The 19,208-nt window shown below is 48.0% G+C and overlaps 1 protein-coding gene across 1 annotated transcript in view; it reads left to right on the top strand.

Moving 5' to 3' along the window:
- The window catches only part of SCUBE1 (signal peptide, CUB domain and EGF like domain containing 1), a 244,095-nt gene that overhangs the window by 165,932 nt on the left and 58,955 nt on the right, over nt 1-19,208 (top strand). The window lies entirely within an intron of this gene.

The raw sequence follows: 19,208 nt of genomic DNA, 5'->3' as shown, positions 1-19,208 counted from the left end.
GAGAGAGAGAGAGAGAGAGAGAGAGAGAGAGAGAGAGAGAGAGAGAGGAAAAGAAAAAAGAAAGAGAAAAGACGGAGGGAAAGAAAGAGAGGGAGGGAGGGGAGGAAGAGAGAAATGAAAAAGAGGAGAGAGTATGTATGTGGAGTTTTGCGCATGGGCTGAGCTCATCTTTTTCTTTTTTTTCTTTTAAAATTTTCCTTGTAAAATTTTCACCTACCTCAAATATATTCATGTGCTCCCCTTCCTGCCCTGCCACCCATAAGCCAGAGCTAATGAATGCCCAGTGATCTCTGCCTATAATGAAATGTTTGCAGTCAATGCCTTAGTAATGTCACTGACCTAGCAAAGTCACACTGAGGCCCAACAGCAAACCCTAACACTATAGATCAGAGAGGTAAACAGCATGTTTCTGATCTTTGTTTCCCCTAGTGGATGGAAAAGTCCCCCGCCCCAGCAGATCCATATACTAGGAAAATAACTTTTTCATTGTCTAAATGCCAGTGGCACTTAAAATGATCACATCATTCATCCCATCTGCTCAATGATCCATCCAACTGTCTGCCCAACAAACATTTGATGTGTGGCTACTAGATATAAGATGTTACCCTAAGCATTCCCAAAAGTATGATGTGATTAAGACCCTGTACCTGTTTTAAGGAACTCACAATCTAACTAAGGAATGACATGGACAGAAATGACTATAAGTCAAAACATCACAAATACACTAGAGAGACACACATCACTAAATAAGTATTTGCTGAAGTAAAACAAGAGTTCAGATGCAGGAGACATCCCATGTGATGGAAGAGAGCAAGGAAGGTTTCCTTATTAAGAGACCTTCATCTGAAAAATCAGGCCTCAAAGAATGGTGGGAACTCTCAGTCATCTTGGACATTACATGGTACTCCAGGAGAAGGACATTTGTCCAAGATTCCACACATAGCATCAGACAGGTCGAAGGCTCAAAACCAGGTCTTCTGAACTGAAAACAAGGGCTCTGTCCCTATTACTACATTTCCAACTGGCTTGGACCAGACCATCTCAAAGGTTTCCTTCCAGCTCTAAAGTTCTATGACTGACTGATTAAGGGGCTTGATGAACTCTAAGAGCAAATAGCAATGTCTTGGGCCACCAAGGAAAAGGCTTCTTGAGTTGAAACATGAAGTACATGTTTCAGGCCATCTAAAAAAAATGGCCCTAGTGGTTGAAACAGAACTTCAGAACCCAGCCCACTTCAAGTGCGAAAAAAACAAAATTCCAGAATTGTAGAATCAGGGGGAGGTGAGGAAGGCATCTGGTCCAACCTTGACCTGAACAGAAATCCCCTGTGTGGCATCCCTGGTAACTCAGTGGTCACCAGCCTTTGCTTGGAGACCTTTGATAAGGGGAAAGCCCTTTATCCCTCTGCCTCCCTGCCTTCTCTGGAATACTAGTCTCCAAGCTCCCAGAATTCAGATACTGGGGTTTGGGGGTTGTCTGTTTTGAGTGTTCCTCCACCACCCAGAGCTGAATGTCTTCCTTATACAGCAAGTGCTTAAGCTTGTAGAATTGGAGATAGGGACTTGCAATCCAAAGGAGAGGGCCCTGGCCAGATGGCCTGCAGAAGGAAAGGTCTCTCTCTTCCTGGGCTATGTTTGATATGTGGGAGAATGAAATGAGGAAGTCAGAGCATGCTCTGCAGTCTCATTCACTTAGAAGTAGAGACAGAGGCATGGGGCACGGATTGAATAGTCATCATGCAAAGCAGAGCTTTGTTGAGCTATGGATTGAACCCAATGGCCACTGGGATCTTCAATTTCACAACTCAGATTCAATAGGTATTTATCAAACACCTCTTCTCTGCCAGGCACTATGCTGGGTGCTAAGAGTACCAAGACACAAATCAAACAGTCTCGGCCTCCAAAGAGATTTCATTTGACAATGATATTCTGAGATCATGGTTGTGGGAGTTAAAGGAAGTTTCATGAAGAGAGGACCCTTGAGAAAAGGGCCTTAGAAAGGGTAAGATGGCACAAGGAGAAGATGATCAGAGAAGACATCCCTGGCAAAGGGGATCAGCTTGAACAAAGGCCCCGAGGGAGGAATAAATGCATAGTAAGCACAAGGTCAGTCTAAACTGGAAAATGGATTGGATTTGCAGTGGGGAAGTGCCTGAGCTTGAGTGCAGGCTCTACTCCATGTGTGACCTTGGGCAGGTCACCTCACTTCTCTGGGTCTCAGTTTCCTCATCTGTAAAACTTGGAGGACTTTAGAATAGATGATTTCAAGATCCCTTCCAGCTTTAAAACCCCAAGATACTATGATTTTATAGAGTAGTTGAAAATATTACCAGATAAATAAGATGAGGTCTGTCTTAGGGGTCCCAAAAGTCAGGGGAAAGGGTCTAAACTGGAGTGGTTGTCCAATGGAGAAGTATCATGGGTTCCTGAAAGGGGAGGAACATGGTGTGAGCAATGTCTTAGGAAGAGATGTCCAGAAGCATGTGCAGAATGGCTTTGAGGCAGACCAGACCCAACTTGCTCCAGAGAGTCATGTGATGAGGAAGTGGCTAAAGCAGGAGATCCGAATTCCTCTGTTACTGATCTATGAGGCCTTGGACAAGACGTTTAGCCTGTCTGGGACCCAAGTCTCCTCCGTGGTAAAAGGATGAGGCAGAATGAGGCGGAATCAGAGGCCCCTTTCTGCTCTGACATTCTGTTCTTCAGTATTCTAATCCTTGGACTTGAGCTGGGCCTTGAAGGTTGGGTCATGTTTCATCAGGCAAAGATGACAGAAAAAAGCATCAAAGGTACAAGGGACAGCACAGACCAAGGCAGATCAGGAGAAAAGCAAGTCTCCCAGGGTGCTTGAGATGAAGGACATATGAAGAGGAAGAGTGTGACAGAAGGCTAGAAAGAGAGACTGGTGGCAGAGGTAGGTAGGCATGGAAGGACAGGTGGAGGAATTCAGGCTTTCATCAACGGGCAGCACAAAGCCACTGAAGGGTTTTGTGCAGGGGATGCCATGGGCTTGAAAGGAAAGAGCGTAACCTTGTAGAGGCAGAAGGGGCCAAAGAGGCTAACTGCCCTTTCTGCATCATGGAGGCTGAGGCACAGAGTGACAGTCATAGATTGAAGTGAGACTGACAATCGTGCTGAAGCCCAAGTCTCCTGACTCAAGGTCCACTGCTTTTTGGTATTGGGGTTCACCAAGGCCCCAGGGCCATCTCTGTAGACATGTTCATCTTCATCCAACCTTCTTGGCTTTGGGCCAGATTCTAGCTGGAGTCTGGGCCAGTGGTAATGATAGCTGACAACTCTGAAGAGCTTTAAGGTTTATAAAACACATTCATTCCATTATCTCCTTTAATCATCATAACAGCTCTGTCAAACAGATGCGACATGTATTATCAACCTCCTTTTACAGAGGAGATAAATGACCCACAGAGAGGGGAAGTCACTTGTCCAAGGTCACACAACTTGGAAGTGTTAAAGTCAGGATTAGAACCCAGATCCCTGCAGCCTCCAGCAAAAGATTCACCCCCTGGTCATGAGCATCACTGCACTTAGCCAGGCTGGTTCCCAGGCAGCAGGCCCACGATCCATTCCCAGGTACTCAAACCCAGCTTTGCGGGATATGATGGCATGGCCTTGGAGAGAGCAGGGTCATTGCTGCAGGAGGTGTCAGAGGAGGATGGCGGCGAGGGTGGTTACCGTACCAGTACTACATAACAGCTTCTGACTCATCTTGAACCAGCCATCTCTTCCTTATGGGAGGCTGATCACTATAATCCAAAGAGGCAAGTGGGTGAGGTGGGCAATCCCATCGAGGGTCATGGGACAGCCCTATAGGAGAGGACTCAGTTCGACAGTGTTGACGAAGACTTGCTTAGAGAGACAGGGGGCAAGTAGATTGCTCACACTTAGATAACCTTTTTTCAGTGACAGGGCATTCTTTCTGTTTGCATCTGCATCCCCAGCACTGTGTTGGGCACGTAGGAAGCACTTAACTGATGATTATAGCCTGCCTTTGTGGGGTGGAGCTCACATGAGACAACATATATAAAGCACTCGGCAAACCTTCCAGCAGTAGAAAATCCCAGCTATTGGTATTCTCTCCCTGGAGCTCAGTCTCCCTGTCTATAAAATGGGGACAACTGCACTGTTGTCCCCTCCCTCACTGGGTGTCCACGAGGACATCGGCTCTAACATGGAAGTGCTTCTCTCCTGCAGTGTCCTCGAAAGGAAGCATGGGGCTTCCTATTCTCGCCAGGGGCAGTGGGAGCTGATCCATTCAGGAGAGAACTGGCTTCAAATCTTGGCTCTGATGCCTGTGAAGAGCCCATTCCCCTTCTCAATGAACAGCACACTCGCTGGCACAGCCACTAGCCAATTAACAAGTACTTGTGAAGTACCTACTATATGCACAGAACAAACATTAGACACCTATCGAATCTAATCTCCTCTGAATTAGGAAAAAACCCACATTAAGCCAGGCCCAACAGTCAAAGAACACAGCCTGAAAGGGTACCCGAGAGATCCAGTAGTCCACGCCCAGCTCTTGGCCATCCAGCTTCTGCTCATGCACACACACGGTGTCATAGAACTGGCTATCAGCCAAAGCAAATCTATCCCACTGTTGGGCATTTCCATTTTTATGATGTTCTTCCTTAAAATGAGTGACTTTTTCCTCAGCTCATTGTCCCGTACTTCTCTTCCTCCACCTTCTTGCCACTCTTCTGCTTCGGCTCACATGGACCAACTCTCCTGGGTTCTGTTCCTGTCAGTTCCTCAGTCTCTTTAGTTGACTTATCTTGCTCTTCTGCAGGGCTTTGCCCTTGGCCCTCTCCTCTCCTCTCTCTATACTCCCTCCCTTGGGAATCTCGTGCCTCCATGGTTTCAATGATGTTGATGACTCCCAAATCGACAACTCCAGCCCTGATCTGTCCCCTGATTTCTAGCTCCTTCTTTCCAAATCCCATCAGAATCTCAAAATCAACATGTGCAAAACTGAGCTCATCATCCTCTTCCAAAATCCTGTGCCTTCTAAAACTTCCTTGTTAGTGCTGAGACCCTGTATCCTCCCAGGCACCTAAGCTTGGAGTCACCTTTGGCCCCTTCCCCCAGCTCCCACAGAGCCAACCGTTTGCCAAGTCCTGTTCATTTTTCCTCCACAATCTCCCCAGAATCCGCCCCCTCCTTTCCATTCATTATGCCTTCATTTCAGCCTCCCTCATTGCTCGCCTAGGCTATTTCAACGGCCTCCTGACTGCTCTCCTTGCCTCAAGTTTCTTTTCTCCAAGCCCCCATTCACCAAGCAGCCAAGAGCACCTTGCTAAGGCCCAGCTCTCACAATATTATTCCACTGCTCAGAAAGCTTTGATGGATCCTTACTGCCTTTAGGATAAAACACAAACTCCAAGTTTCCAGAATGATTGCACTCTGTTCTTCACCCAGTCTGTGTTCCAGCCAGATTGGGCGATGAGCTGTTCTTGGACAGCAGACTCCCTTACAACCATGTGTCCAAATAGGCCATCCCAGAAGGAAGGACTTATTTGGAATTCATCAAGCACTACACCAAGTGTTGGGGCTACAAATATGAAAGTAAAGGTAGTCACTGCCCTCAAAGAGCTTATATTCTAAAGGAGAGAGAGGACATACAGAAGAATCGTGGCCAGGGAAGGGTGTTTGGGTTTTCAATGTTCCAGGGACGGTGAGTTGAGTCAGTGGAGGGTAGATTGATATAGAATATGAATGTCCAAGTTGGAAGGAACTTTACGGACCATCTCTCCAACCTTCTTCATTTTATAGTTGAGGGGACTGAGGCCAAAGGGAGGCAGTGACTCATCCATAGTCATACAGTGTACTCATCTTTGCCATTTATTAGCTGTATGAGTTTGAAGAAGTCACTTAATTTCTTTGGGCCTCATGACAGCTAATAACAGCCTAATCACAGCTCATAGAGAGTGCTGATGCTCTGCAGAGCACTTTAGGTATGTTAACTCATTTCATTCTCACAAGTTTCCATTGGGGCAAGGCAACAAGGGAAGGAAGGGAGACAGATAGGAAGGCAGGGAGGAAGGAGGGTTAGACAGAGATACTTTCAGCTTTCAAATTCTCTACTTCTGGCCATATGAGGGAGTGAGGATGGTTATCCTACAGAGAACTTCCACACGCTCAAGAAAAGCCTCTGTGATGTTAACTGATAAACAGAGTCCTGAGGGTCACCAGTTTGGGGAACATGGAATGAGTGATCCCGCCAGCCTGGGTGTGCTCTCATTAACATTGTGCAGAGGGAAGGACCTCTGTGGCCTGGCGTAGGGCTGCCTACAAATGGAGACCAATTCTCAAGCATTGTTAAAAGTCCCCAGATAGAGCGTTAATCAACTAAAGTCACCCAATCCCACAGCACCATCACCACCGTGCTAGCCAGAACTGAACCAGGGCTTAAGTTACAGGACACCTGGCTAGGAATCAGTTCCCAGGCAAGCCCAAGAGAAAATGCTTTGCAGCCATCAACAAGGCTCATCTGGTTTTAGGTTATGTCAATAAAAGCACAGCATCCAAGGATGGGCAGTAATAGTTTCATTATTTTCTGCCTTGCTTTGGCCATGTCTAGAAGACTGTGACAGTTCTGGGCACCACAATTTCTAAGAGATATGGATAAGCTAGAGGGTGACTGGGCCAGAGGTGAGGCTTGAAGTCACAGCACATGAGATAAACGTCAGTGGAAAGAACCGAGAACATTTAGCTCAGAAAAGGGAACCCTTCAAGGAAACAGACACTATCCTCAAGTATCTGAAGCACACTTAGGAGAAAGAGGAAGGCTTATTCTCCTGGGGCCCAGAAAGGAGAACTAGGAGCAGTAAGGGGAAATTGAAGAGGGGTAGATTTTTGCCTGGTTGTAAGGAAAGCCTTCCTAATGAGGAGAGCTATAACCAAGTGGAAAGCTCTACCTCTAAGGATGCCAAGTTCCCCATAACAAGAGGTCTTTACTAGAACACTGGGTAGAGACAGGATGATGTTTGCAGCAGATCTTGCAGAGATGATTCTTGATGAGGGCAGGGTTCATAGGGTGTAGACACAGACAGTATAATTCCCTGCCATTTTCGAAAAGAGAAAAATGAGCCCCTGAAGAGTCAATTCAATGAGACTTTATTTAGCTCCTACTCAGCTTCTGGCACTGTGCAAGCACCCAGGATATAAAGACAAAAAAAAATCTGTTTACTTAAGGAGCATGCACTCGGGGGTCAAGGCAGGCAAGGTGGGGAAGTGGGAGTCAACATGTATATTCAAAATTCAGTACAAAACCTGTGTATGGCAGCTAGGAGAGGGGAGAGACTCCAGTCAGGGAGACCAAGGACACTATTGGAATAGTACAGGGTAGAGGTGACTCAGGCTTCTACTCAGATGGAGGCCATGGAAGTAAAGAAGGGGATGAACCCCAGAGATGTTGTGGAGGTAGAACGTCTAACAACTGATGAGGATGAGGGATAGGGAGGAATCAAGGAGGGCTGAAGTGGCGAACTGGAGTGCCGAGCAGGAAGCCGGCACAGCACCAGGAAAAGGAAGTTGGAAAGAGGGAAGGGTGTTTGATAGGGGAAAGACGACGAGTCTTGGTCCTGCGAAGTTTGAGCTCCTACAGGAAATCCAATTAGAGGTGGCACTGATATAGAAGTGGAATTCAGGTCAGTGACAAGGGATGGATATGGGGGATCAGGAAACTGGCTGTTTAATGGTTAGAGTGAACTTGTGAGGGTCAATAAGCTCACCAAACTTGTAGAGAAAGAAGAGAAAAGAGGGCCTGGACAGAGCCCTCGGGGTCATCCCTACACGGTGGAGGCAAGGGGAGGGGAGTAAGAGGGGACCTGACCACTTGGGGAGAGTGGATGTGAAAAAATGAGCAAACAATGGCAGACGCTGCCTCTAATTCCAGGCTGAAATGTGGGGCACAGGCTACAGGGTCTAGAGAAGTTCAGAAGAATGAGGGCCAAAGAGGTTCATACCATCTCACCTCCTTGAGGGCAGGAACTACTTCATTTTAGCACAGTGCCTGGCACATAGGAGGGACATAGTAAGTACTTATTGAACTGAATGGTTAAGGGAAACCTTTCTGTGGGAGGTAAACCTTTGAACTGGGACTTGAAGGTCAGGGGACATTTTCTTGCCTGTTCCTTGTTGTTGCTCTCATTCTCTCTCTCCTCCATCATTGTCCCTCCTGTCTCTGGTCATCACGCATGGTCATGCTTAACTCTGTGTTACGAAGTGGACTCTGGGCAGGTGGATGGCATGTTTGGGCTAAGTCTGCCCCTATTTCACCCCTCAGAACGCTTGACTTGTTCTGTGATATGGGATGGCCTGAGGAGGTAGGTGGGAGCCAGCTAGAGTACAACCTGCACCCCACAAACACATGCCAGCCAGAGCACTTGGCACTGTTCCTTGCTATTATAGTCTTTAAGACCCAAAGAAGTGAGACTCATACCAGGAAAACACCTCCATCTGAGGCCATGTCCTAAATACTGACTAGAATATGCCAAGTGTGGTGCCAGGGGAACATAGTAGTCATTGAGGAAGGCCGAAAGGAGTATGCCAGGTTGGAAGAGCAAGGCTCAGATCCCAGCTTTGCCACAGCTCACCTGTGAACTGACGCAAACATCTGCCTCTCTGGGCCTCAGCTCTCCCTTCTGTGAAATGAAAGGTTGGACTAGTTGGCCCCTAAGGTCCCTTCCAGTTCTAAATCTGTCCTATAAGCTGTGGTCTGTAACCCATTGGTAGCCACCACAAATCAAAGGCTTAGTGGCTAGGAAAGGAAGAGAAAGAACTTCTCTGGCAAGACCCTCCAGCTTCAAGGGTCTCTTCAGTGCTCCAGGGAGGTAGGGCACTAGGAGACACCAGACCCACGGCCCTTGACAATTTGAATAACTTCATCTTTGGTTTGATTTCAAAGTGGCAGAAACAGAACCAGAGAAGCTTCTCAGAGACTTAATAGTACTTCACTGTCTCAGGCTGGTAACATGAAAACCTGTGCACCTTGACAAGTGCTTTCTATTTATTAATGTTAATAATTTGTTAGGAAAGAGCCTAATTTTTTGATGGAGGGGGCACTGTTTGGAACAAACAGTTGAAAGTTGAAAGTTGTGTAATAGAAGCCACCTGGAGTGGTGAGTTCACTCCCAGAGGGTGGGGTGTGTTCACCCTCGTGGCCGAGCCCTGAAAGCCTTGAGGTAAGAGGGTCCCAAGAGTGGCCAGAGGACCACTTGGCAGGCGTGTGATGGTGGAGACTCTTGTTCAGGTACGAGTTGGACTAACTGGAGATCTCTTCTGACTCAGAAAGTCTGTGGTTGTGCAGAGTTCCTTACACTCAGAGTCACTACCAGAGTTTTATTTAAATACTTGCCTCACTTGCAGAATGGTGTTTCTACGTCTCAGATCCCATCACGCCAGTGACCCCCTATGGTCTCATCGAACTCATCTCCTACCATTCCCAGTTCAATCCAGTAAGCCTTTATTTAACACCTCCTATGTTTCAAGGCGTTGAAGCTGTTCTCCCCGACTCAGCTCAGCGCCCTGGCCCTGATGCCACAGCAGCTTTCGGGTTTCATTAATAGATGTTCTAAGTCCCCAGAATCCATGCTCAAGTCCTCCAACATGTGCTCAGGATCTCAGGGTGACCCAAGGTTCTTGAAGGTTCTGCTGGCATAGGACAAACTCTGGTAAGACCACCTAAGCAGGAAGAGAGGATCCAGATCCCTTCTAGATACACACAGGCCAGAAGAGGATAGTCTGCATGACCGACTGCCTGAGCACAGCCAAACTCATCATTAGTCACCCTTCCAGGAGGGGGCGGGTTCTTCAGTCTTGGTGCCCCGTGGACAGGTGAAAGTACAACACAGCCCTCCGTCCTGGGCAGCCCCCGTCTCCTTCTACAATGATGGTGGCAGATATTAAGGCAGGAAATGGGGGCTCCAAATGACATGGCTCCTGGACAAGCGCTGAACAGGGATTGAACTCTCAGTCCTCAAGGGGCAGTCTTTGTACAGCCAAGGAGGTGCAGACCTAGAACACAGCCCCAACCACAGGGTCATCCTCCTTGTCCACGCAACCCAAAGATGTGTGAAAGCTGTAAATCAGAGGCAGGATGCGCCCTGACTCTCCTCAGGGCAGAGTCCAAGCACTGGCTATTTCACGCACCCATGGGCAACAAGGAAGATGGCTCCATAGGTCACCAGGCCAGCCACTTCGCAGCGCTCACAATGAGTTTAGGGAAATCACTACCTCGAAGATAACTGCAGCTTCTGCCCAAACATTGTGGTTGAGGATGATGAGCTAGAGAGATGTTGTGCAGAGCTTGTCTGGGGCCTCCAAGCCAAGAGACTCAGCATCATCAAGGCAAAAGCAGGTGCATAGGACGAGGGGGGAAATGATGTTGGAAAACAGGATTGAGACCAAGAGTTTTTATTCACTTCCAGAGGGGTGGACAAAAGAGATGTCAGAGGTGTTCAATATCACAGAAGACATTCTGTGTCTAATCCAGGCAGGCTTCTCTATCTATGGGAATCAAGGCAGGTCCCTCTCTCCATCCATGAGAGTCAAGGAAGGCATCTCTATCCACGGGAGTTGAGGCAGGCATCCGTCTCTCTCCATGGGAGTTTTCCCAAATGTTCCTATTCTCGTAGGACACATTACTAATTGTATCAAGCCCAGGAATGCTACAAAGTCTCCTCAGTGGAATGCACAGGAATATGAAAGAAATTGCTCTGACCATCCACACTATAGAAACAAAATGGGCAGAAGCACCCATTACTCAAATTTTAGCACATGCAGACTTATTGGCCCATCAAAGTGTGCATTTTAGGCAGGTCCTGTGGGTGGAAAATAATCTGGCCCACAGGTGAATAGAAGGAAGAGATTGCATTTATCACATTTGAGAATCTATACAGTACTTTCAAGTATATATATAGTACTAAGTATCTGTGTGTGCATACACATACACATTTATATGCATGTATGTATGTATGTATGTATGTATATTACTATACAGTACTAGGGCAGCTAGGTGGCACAGTAGACAGAGCACTAGACCTGGAATCAGGAAGGCCTGGCTTCAAATCCATCCTCAGAAACTTACTAGCTGTATGACCCTGGTCAAGTCACTTAACCCAGTTTGCCTCAGTTTCCTCATCTGTAAAAATGAACTGGAGAAGGAAATGGCAAACCATTCCAGTACCTCTGTCAAGAAAACCCCAAATGGGGTCATGGAGAGTCAGACGTGACTGAAATGACTGAATAACAACAAAAAGGAAAAATCCTGAATAATGAAAGCGACTCCTAAGTGGATCCCTGGGAGGTCCCTCCTCACTGGAAGTCTTCAAACAGATGGGATGACCACTCATCATAATTACTGGAAAGGGGAAATTCTTCTTTCATTTAAGTCTGGATTATATAACTTTGGAAGTCCCCTCTAACTCGATAATTCCATGGTTTCTTCAGTAATTACATCAACAACAGAAATAGTAAGAGCTTACCTTTACATGCACTTTATTTACAAAGCATTTTGTGAATACCGTACTACTGATTGCCATACTACTCCATACATTAGATGGTCCATTTTACAGATGAGGAGACTGAGGCTTAGGGAGACTAAAGGATTTGGCAGAGAACACACATCTCATAAGTGGCAGAGCTTCTGACTCCAAGTCCAATGTTCCGACAATATAATGACCTCACGACTCCTATCAGAGGCCACTGTCCTACTCCACCCTCAAAGGTGGGGGGAGAGCCTTCCAAGAAGTTTTGTAAGATGGGATGAAAAATTGGGTTGTCATCATTGTCTGAGGTGGTTGCCTTTGGCCCCTTTTCCTCCTTCGGCCCTGAAAAGGGACGGATGACCTAAAGCCACTGAAGCCAGATGAGAAAAATGGCTGTAGCTCAGGGCATGTGGCGCTTCCTCTTCCCCACCGGTGCTCACTGTCTGCACGGTAGCCTGGCCTCCGGCAGAAAGAGCCCCGCGTGGACTCACTGGGCAACCTCTGCTTAAGTCATGGCTTGCACTGGGAGGAACCTTGGAGAGCGGCTCTCCCCCAAGCCCCTTATTTTACAGGGAGGCATCTTAGGCCCAGAGCAGTCCAAAAGCTCGCCCAGGGTCATACGTGGAGCGAGAGAGGCAGGATTCAAAGCCCAGCCCTCTGACTCCAGAGGGTCTGAAAGGGCTTGACTTGGCTTTCTCAGCCTCAGTTATATCATCTATAAAATGGACATGACAGCACTGTTTGCACGTTATAGGGCTGTTGTGAGTTAGGTTGTGTTGTGAGCCAAACAGCATTAAAGGAGCTTGAGTTATTGTCGTTATTATTAATTTTCTCATCAGCAGTAGTGGAAGAAGAACTGGACTTAGAAAGAAGTGCTGACCTTGACTTTGACTAGCTGTGTGATCATGGGGAGATCACTCCATCTCAGTTTCTTCATCTGTAAAATGGAACTATAATCCTCAAACTATGGACCACAGGGCTCTTTTGAGAAAAACGCTTTGAATAGCAGTAGTTGTAGTAATAGTAGTGATATACATTGGAACAGTATGCCACCACTGATAATAAAATTAATAATAATAATAATAATAATGATAATGACAGTGACTCCAAATATCCCAGAGAACTCAGCAAATAAAGTGCCCTGGCACCAGGTCATCCCCACAAACTCACTGTTGTCACAGTCACCTGGATATTGATTACTGATCCATAGAAGCTGCAGAACACTGTTCTTAGCAGATGCTGTCCCATCAGATAAGGATCCCTCTTCAAGCTACATGGAATGGAATCTTTCCCACTGCTCAGATGGGGCACAAAGGGCCCAATCACGTGACCACCAGGCAGGGGTAACTCCTGGAGCGAGCAGAAGGTCCAGGGTCTGGCTCTGAGCTCACCTCCTGAGACTTTTAGTCAACTACAAAAGCCATGTATCTTACCCACCCTGTATCGTTTGTCCGGCCATGTAACCTCAAACACAAAAAAAGCAGGGGAGCCACGGTCCCAAGACCATTTCCATTTGAACTCCATTGAAAAAGATCAGAAGAATGATAATAGTGACTGACATTTATATGATACTAGATCTCAAACTGGAAGGAACCTCAAAGGTCATCAAATCCAACCCCCTCATTTTACAGATAAGGAAACTGAGGCCCAGGGAGGTGAAGGGACTTGCCCAAGGTCACATAGGCAGTATATTCAAGAGGCTGGATTTGAACCCAGCCACTCAGCCTCCAGACCCAGGGCTCTGCTCCCTGTCCTGTGAGGCTTTCAAGCTGACCAAATGCTACAGGTCACCCTGTACTGGCACCTCACAATAACCCTGCAATACTGCAGAATACCACAAATTTAAGTGATTTTAATGATGATAAACTGAGACTCAAAGTGTTAAGCGATTTGCCCAGGGTTATGTGGTGCCAGCTTTGAATACAGGCCCAGCACTTTATGAAGGTGCCTTGTTTCTCCAGCTATGCTCCCTTTTCACTGATGACTCTGCCCACAGTCTTACGGCACAGCCTAACCTCTCTTTATAATAATGGCCGCAGAATTCATTAGGTCACTTGTTCCTTCCCAGGTCCTTTCCAAGCCTGGACAGTGAACAGAGCATAGAGACAAAGTTTGTCTCCCCACAACATCCCTGCCCTCTTCCTCCAATGGGCCCTCTCAAGTAGAGCCTCACCTACCCTGGAATTCCAGAAGGCCTGAGTTGCTGGAGAAAGGACCTAATGAGGCCTAGCTCTCCCCTCTGGCAGGAAGGTCGTCTATACCTTCCCCCACAAATGGGCAGCCAGCATGCAGTGAAGGGCCTCTGATGGGGGGGGGAGCCCCTGCTTCTTCCACAGCACCTCATTCCATTGCTAGATGGCTCCAGTGGTCTCCACACACCCCCAGTGGTCTCCATGCACCCCCAGTGGTCTCCATGCACCCTGAGTGGTCTTCACGCACCACCAGTGGTCTCCACGTACCCCCAGTGGTCTCCATGTACCACCAGTGGTCTCCATGCACCACCAGTGGTTTCCATGTACCACCAGAGGTCTCTATGAACCACCAGTGGTCTCCATGAACCATCAGTGGTCTCCATGTACCCCTAGTGCTCTCCATGCACCACCAGAGCCAAAAGTGGCTCCCCTCAAACCTCCATCTCCTTGGTCCTGGTGCTCCCCACTCAGAATAAGTCTGTGATCTCTTAAACATGACAGTCCTTCAGGCAGTCAGTTAAATAACATTTATTAAGTGCCTACTGTGTACTGGGCATCAGGCGAAGCACTGGGGATAGAAACAAGGAGTTTGCAGTCTAATGGAGGAGATGCCACACAAGTAGCCAAGCACAAATCAGATGTAGACGGGATAAATCAGGGTGAGTCATCTTAGGCACCAAGATTAAGGCAGGCTGAGACAGCCAGAGACCATGCTCAGGTCCACTGCCAAAGGCTCTTCTAGAGGCTAACTGTCCCCCATGCCTTCGGCAGCTCTTCAGCTCGCCTGGCCCTGGGTCCCCTCAGGGGCCCCCCTCCAGCCTGTCCCTTTGGGGCTCTCCAGGTCCTCCCACTGTTCATCCTCAGCTCTCAGAGTCACCTGCACACTGACCTGTCAGTGACTACTCCCAGTACCAGCCTTGCCTGGGGAGAGATTTCTTACTAGAACTTCAAACCCTACACTAAAGGGCTGACAGCCTCATGGCAGAATGCCTGGCACATTGCAGGCACTTAGAAAATGCTTAGTGATAGAATGATTGAGCAGAATTTCAGGCTTCATCCACTGAATGAGTGGAGGAAAAACTACAGATGGGAAGATAGCTTTTCAGAGGCCCTGAAATCTTGTTCCATAAAGGGAGGAAATAAGCATTTATCAGCACCTGCTCTATATATGATCCTAACAACAACTGAGGGAGGGAGATGCTGTATGATCCCCATTTTACAGACAAAGAAACTGAGGCAAACAGGGTTAAGTGACTTGCACAGGGTCATGGAGCTAGTAAGTGCCTAATGCTGGGTTTAAACTCAAGTCATCCTGTCCGCAGGCCCTGCATGCTCTATGCACTGTAGTACCCCTTAGCTGCTTCTAGAAAGGAGACTGATTCAGGCTTTCTTGGGCCCAAATCACCTTGCACTAATTTTAGGTGTACTTCTTTGTGTATATGTTGTCTCCTGGATGGAACGCAAACTCCTCAAGAACAGGGACCCTGACGTTTCTGGATCTCCAAGGCATACAGCGCATAGTGTCTGGCACATAGTATACATTAAATACATGTTGGCTGATGGATTATTTCTGGTCAGATGATCAGAAGGTTCATGGGATTTTAGACCTTGGGGATCATCTACTCCAGTCCCCTCCTTTTATAGAGGAAACTGAGGCCCATGAAGGAGAAGGGACTTTACAAGGGACTGGAGGGAAGAGTTTATTTGTTCTGTGTAATTGGATGTTGGCAAAGCAAAGCGGCAGCTCTGGTTGGCAATCAGCTTCCATATGCCGCTGATATGAAATATTAATAACGGTAACAACAATAATGGCATTTCCATATCATTTTCAGGTTTGTGAAGTGCTTTACATGTTTTATCTCACTTAGGCCTCACTTAGAGTAGGTAGGGACCTTCAAGGGAATCTAAGCCAGACCACAGATGCAGGAAACCGAAGCCCAGAGCAGGCCTGGATTCCCCTCAGTCTGTACACACAGCGAAGAGCCGAGGCAGAATCTGACCACGGGGCCTCTTCCTCCAAATCTAGCCCTCTGTCCAGCATTGTCAATCTGGAAGTGGCAGGGTAAAGGCCCTGGGACTAGCCCAGGCCAAGGCTCGGTTGGAGACGCGTTTTCTTGGTTTGGAATCTTAATGACTCACACCTGGGAGGGGGTGGGGGGACCTTTGCTTTCATGTGCAGGGCTCCCAAGGGAGGCTCCTCATGTGGAAGATTGTTCAGGCCTATTTCTGTGGATTCAGGAAGTTTGATTTGGAGCAGACCTTCCCGTTCAGTCATTCGTTCTACACTCATCAAACGTTTACCACGCACTGTTCTGTGCCCAGCATTGTGCTCAACAAAAAGTTTCCATCATAAGATTTAGAACTGGAAGGAACCTTAGTAGTCACCTCTTCTCACCTCTTCTAGATGGGGAACAATGACCTAGAAGGGTTTTCTTACAAGCTCAAAGTCTCAGAGACGTGACTCAGGCCACACATTAACTCACGGCCTGGTGACGGATAACACACAAACACCACTGCTGATAACATAGGATATCATGCAATGAATAGTGCTCTCTGAGGCTCTTGGGAAGGTCATCGCAATCCAGGGAGCATCCCTTCTCTTCCTAGAAAGGGGGATAGGATAGCTGTGTTTCAGTGTGAGGGTAAGGATCATTGATTAACCCACCCCATCTGAAAGAAATTACTTTTGTTAGGTAAGAATCATATTTGGATTGAATCCATCAACTAGAACTAGGAATCAACAAGGCCTGGGCACCACCTTGAATCAATCGGAAATATTTCAGTTGGGTGTGGTAAGAAGTCCTTTTCAATTGAGTGAGAGATTGGGTCACACTCTGAGAAACATATATTAAATGAGGAGCTGTCTCAGAACCAGAGAGAGATTTGGAGGGCCCGGCAAGGAGAGAAAGAATTGGAGACATCGTGAGCTCAGCTAACAGGAACTGACAAAAGGAGAAAGAGAAAACAGGACCAAGCTGTGGCAGGAAAGGAAGGGCCTGAGGAGGGCCCTCGGTCCTCGGGCTGGCTTGGAAAAGGAGACTGAGGAAAGCTCCAAGAAAGGTCTGCCTTTCCCCAAACGCCCCCTGCCAGGACCTCTGCATGAACACGCACTGTAAGAGACTCAGCCTTCTTCTTCACCTAAACGTGTCCAGGAACCTGAATTGGGCCCCAGCCACAGCTAGTGATAGATATGAATGTGAATGAAGACAAAGAGCCCTACGTGTTGGGCATCTTGCTAACGGGAAGTTGGGAGCGTGGTGACTGTCCTTCTCACTGTTTGATAAATCAAACTCCCTAAAGCAGCCGCGGAGTAAGCGCGGGTCAGAAGGGCTGATGAGCGCCCCAAGGCTTAGGACGAGCTCCTCATTGGAAGGGGTTACACAAGAATGTGAAGAGCCAGCTTCGGGATTAGATGACTCCCATTTGGCCCGGGAGTGGACAGCCTTCTCCCCGGAGGTCTTCAAGGGAAGGGAAGAAAAACAAGGAATAAAATATTCCAGAGAAGCCGTGGGCCAGGAGAGTCAACAAAACGAATCTATCTCTTTGAGGCAAGAGACTAGCCGTTGGGGGCACTTTGAAGCCATATCTTCCAACCCGTTCCTGAATGGAATCTCCCCAGTAGTCACCCAGATGGTGCTGGAAGACCCCCAAGGAGAGGGGCCCCACCTCCACAAGCAGATCATCCCAGCTTGGGCCAGCTCTGCCAGCCGGGAAGCTTCTCCCCACATCAGGCCTCTTGGTAACTCTCTCCGTCCCCCCAGGCTTTGCCTTCCCTCTTCCCCCACTCTCCTCCGTGGCTCCTAGTTCTCTCTTCTGGGCTCAAATAGACCAAGGCTTGCTCTTCTGTCATATGACAGACACTGAAATACCTGAAGACAACTGTCCTGTCCCCCTCTATCTTCTCTCCTTGAGGCCAAACCCCTGCATTTCCTTCAGCTGGTCCTTCTGTAAAAGGGAAGCAAGGCTGGCTACAAACATGCTTCCCTGCTTTGGACACTCTCTATTTTCACGGTATCCTTTCAACTCTGAACCCAGGCAGAAACGTCCATGGAAGTCTACAGGAAGGACTTCCGAGTCTGCCTTGACTGTCCCACTTGTTCCTGCTCTTAGAAGGAAATTACTTGCTTCCTTTATATATCTGTATATGTGTCCTTCTCCCCAGAGAGTGTAAGCTCCTTGAGGGCAGGGACTGTTTAGTGTTTTGTCTTTGTAACCCTAGAGCCTCGGACCACAGGACCTATAGATGCTCAATGTTTGTTCAACTGAATTGAGAGTTCAGGGAAGGGGAATCACATCTGAGTGGAGGGATCATAGACTCACACACAGAGAGAGCTGGAAGGGACTGAAAAAGCCATCAAGTTGAACCCTCTCACTGTACAGATAACGAGCCCGAGCCTGGGTAAGTGACATGGCCAGGATCACACAGGCAGTAAGCACAGAGGTGGGGTTTGAATCCAAGTTTGTTAAGTCCAAAGCCGCCACTCTTCCTGCCCTACCATACAAATACAAGCACCTACTTTGCACAGAGCCCTACACTGGGGAGAGAGGGGAAATCTGGCCGAGACACAGGTGCTGCCCTTACAGACCTCCCAGCTGAAGGGAGCTAAACCACAGACAGTGACAAGTAGACTCAGAATACTCCCATATAAGGACGCTAGAAAGAAGACAAAGTGACGCCTGTAGGGGAGGGTCATTAGGTAGGGCTTCCTGGAAGAGGTGGTATTTGAGCTGGGCCTTGATGGGTAGGGGCAGAGTGAAAATGAGAAGGTGTTGGAGACGGAGTGGAGATCTGGAGGGCAGGCAGCATAAAGAGGACCCAAGGAGAAGACTGTGAGCCAACCTGCTTAAAGGATCAGCTCGTCTAGGGAAGCTGTAAGAGAGAAGGCTGGAGAGCAAAGTCATCTAGTCACTCTACAGATGGGGAAACTGAGGCTAGAGGGGCAGAGCAGCTTGAGGACCTAGGCCTGAGGTCCTTAAGCCACTGAGCTTCGTCAGTGGAGGTGGAATAGGCTGGCCTTTGAGGTCACACGACTGAGGAGGAGTTGCCAGTCCAGTGTTCACAGGCTTCTCTTCACAATGACTCTGGGGCCAACCAAGCCAGCACCATCAGCACCACTTGCGGAGGAGGGCAGTGCAGTCTCAAGAGCTAGGGGCTCACTCAGGCTCCCAGGGAGTGCACAACAAAACCAAGATTCAAATCCTGCTCTTCTGCGGCCTTCTGTCTATTCTAACATGTGATAGGCCAGGGCTTGGGGGCAGGGTGTCATTGGCTGAAGAAATCTCGTCCTAAAAGGTTTCTCCTGAGGGTTGGGTTCTTCTCCCTCTTCATGTTCCTGGCCACGCTCTTTTTTTAGAACTCCCACTGAAATGGAGAGCGAAGGGGGAAACACCCAACTCACCGTGCTATTTTAGCCCGTCCTCGTCTGTTTGGATGAGTGTAGAAATCGGAGCGAGCAGCTAGTTATTTTAAGGCCTGCCAAGCTTTCTGTGGGCTTTCGACACTGTCACAG

This window comes from Vombatus ursinus, unplaced genomic scaffold, assembly GCF_900497805.2.
Source record: "Vombatus ursinus unplaced genomic scaffold, bare-nosed wombat genome assembly UNPS02010394.1, whole genome shotgun sequence".
NCBI lineage: Eukaryota > Metazoa > Chordata > Mammalia > Diprotodontia > Vombatidae > Vombatus > Vombatus ursinus.
Note: the sequence above shows the minus strand (reverse complement) of the source record. Positions and strands in the feature narration are given on the sequence as shown.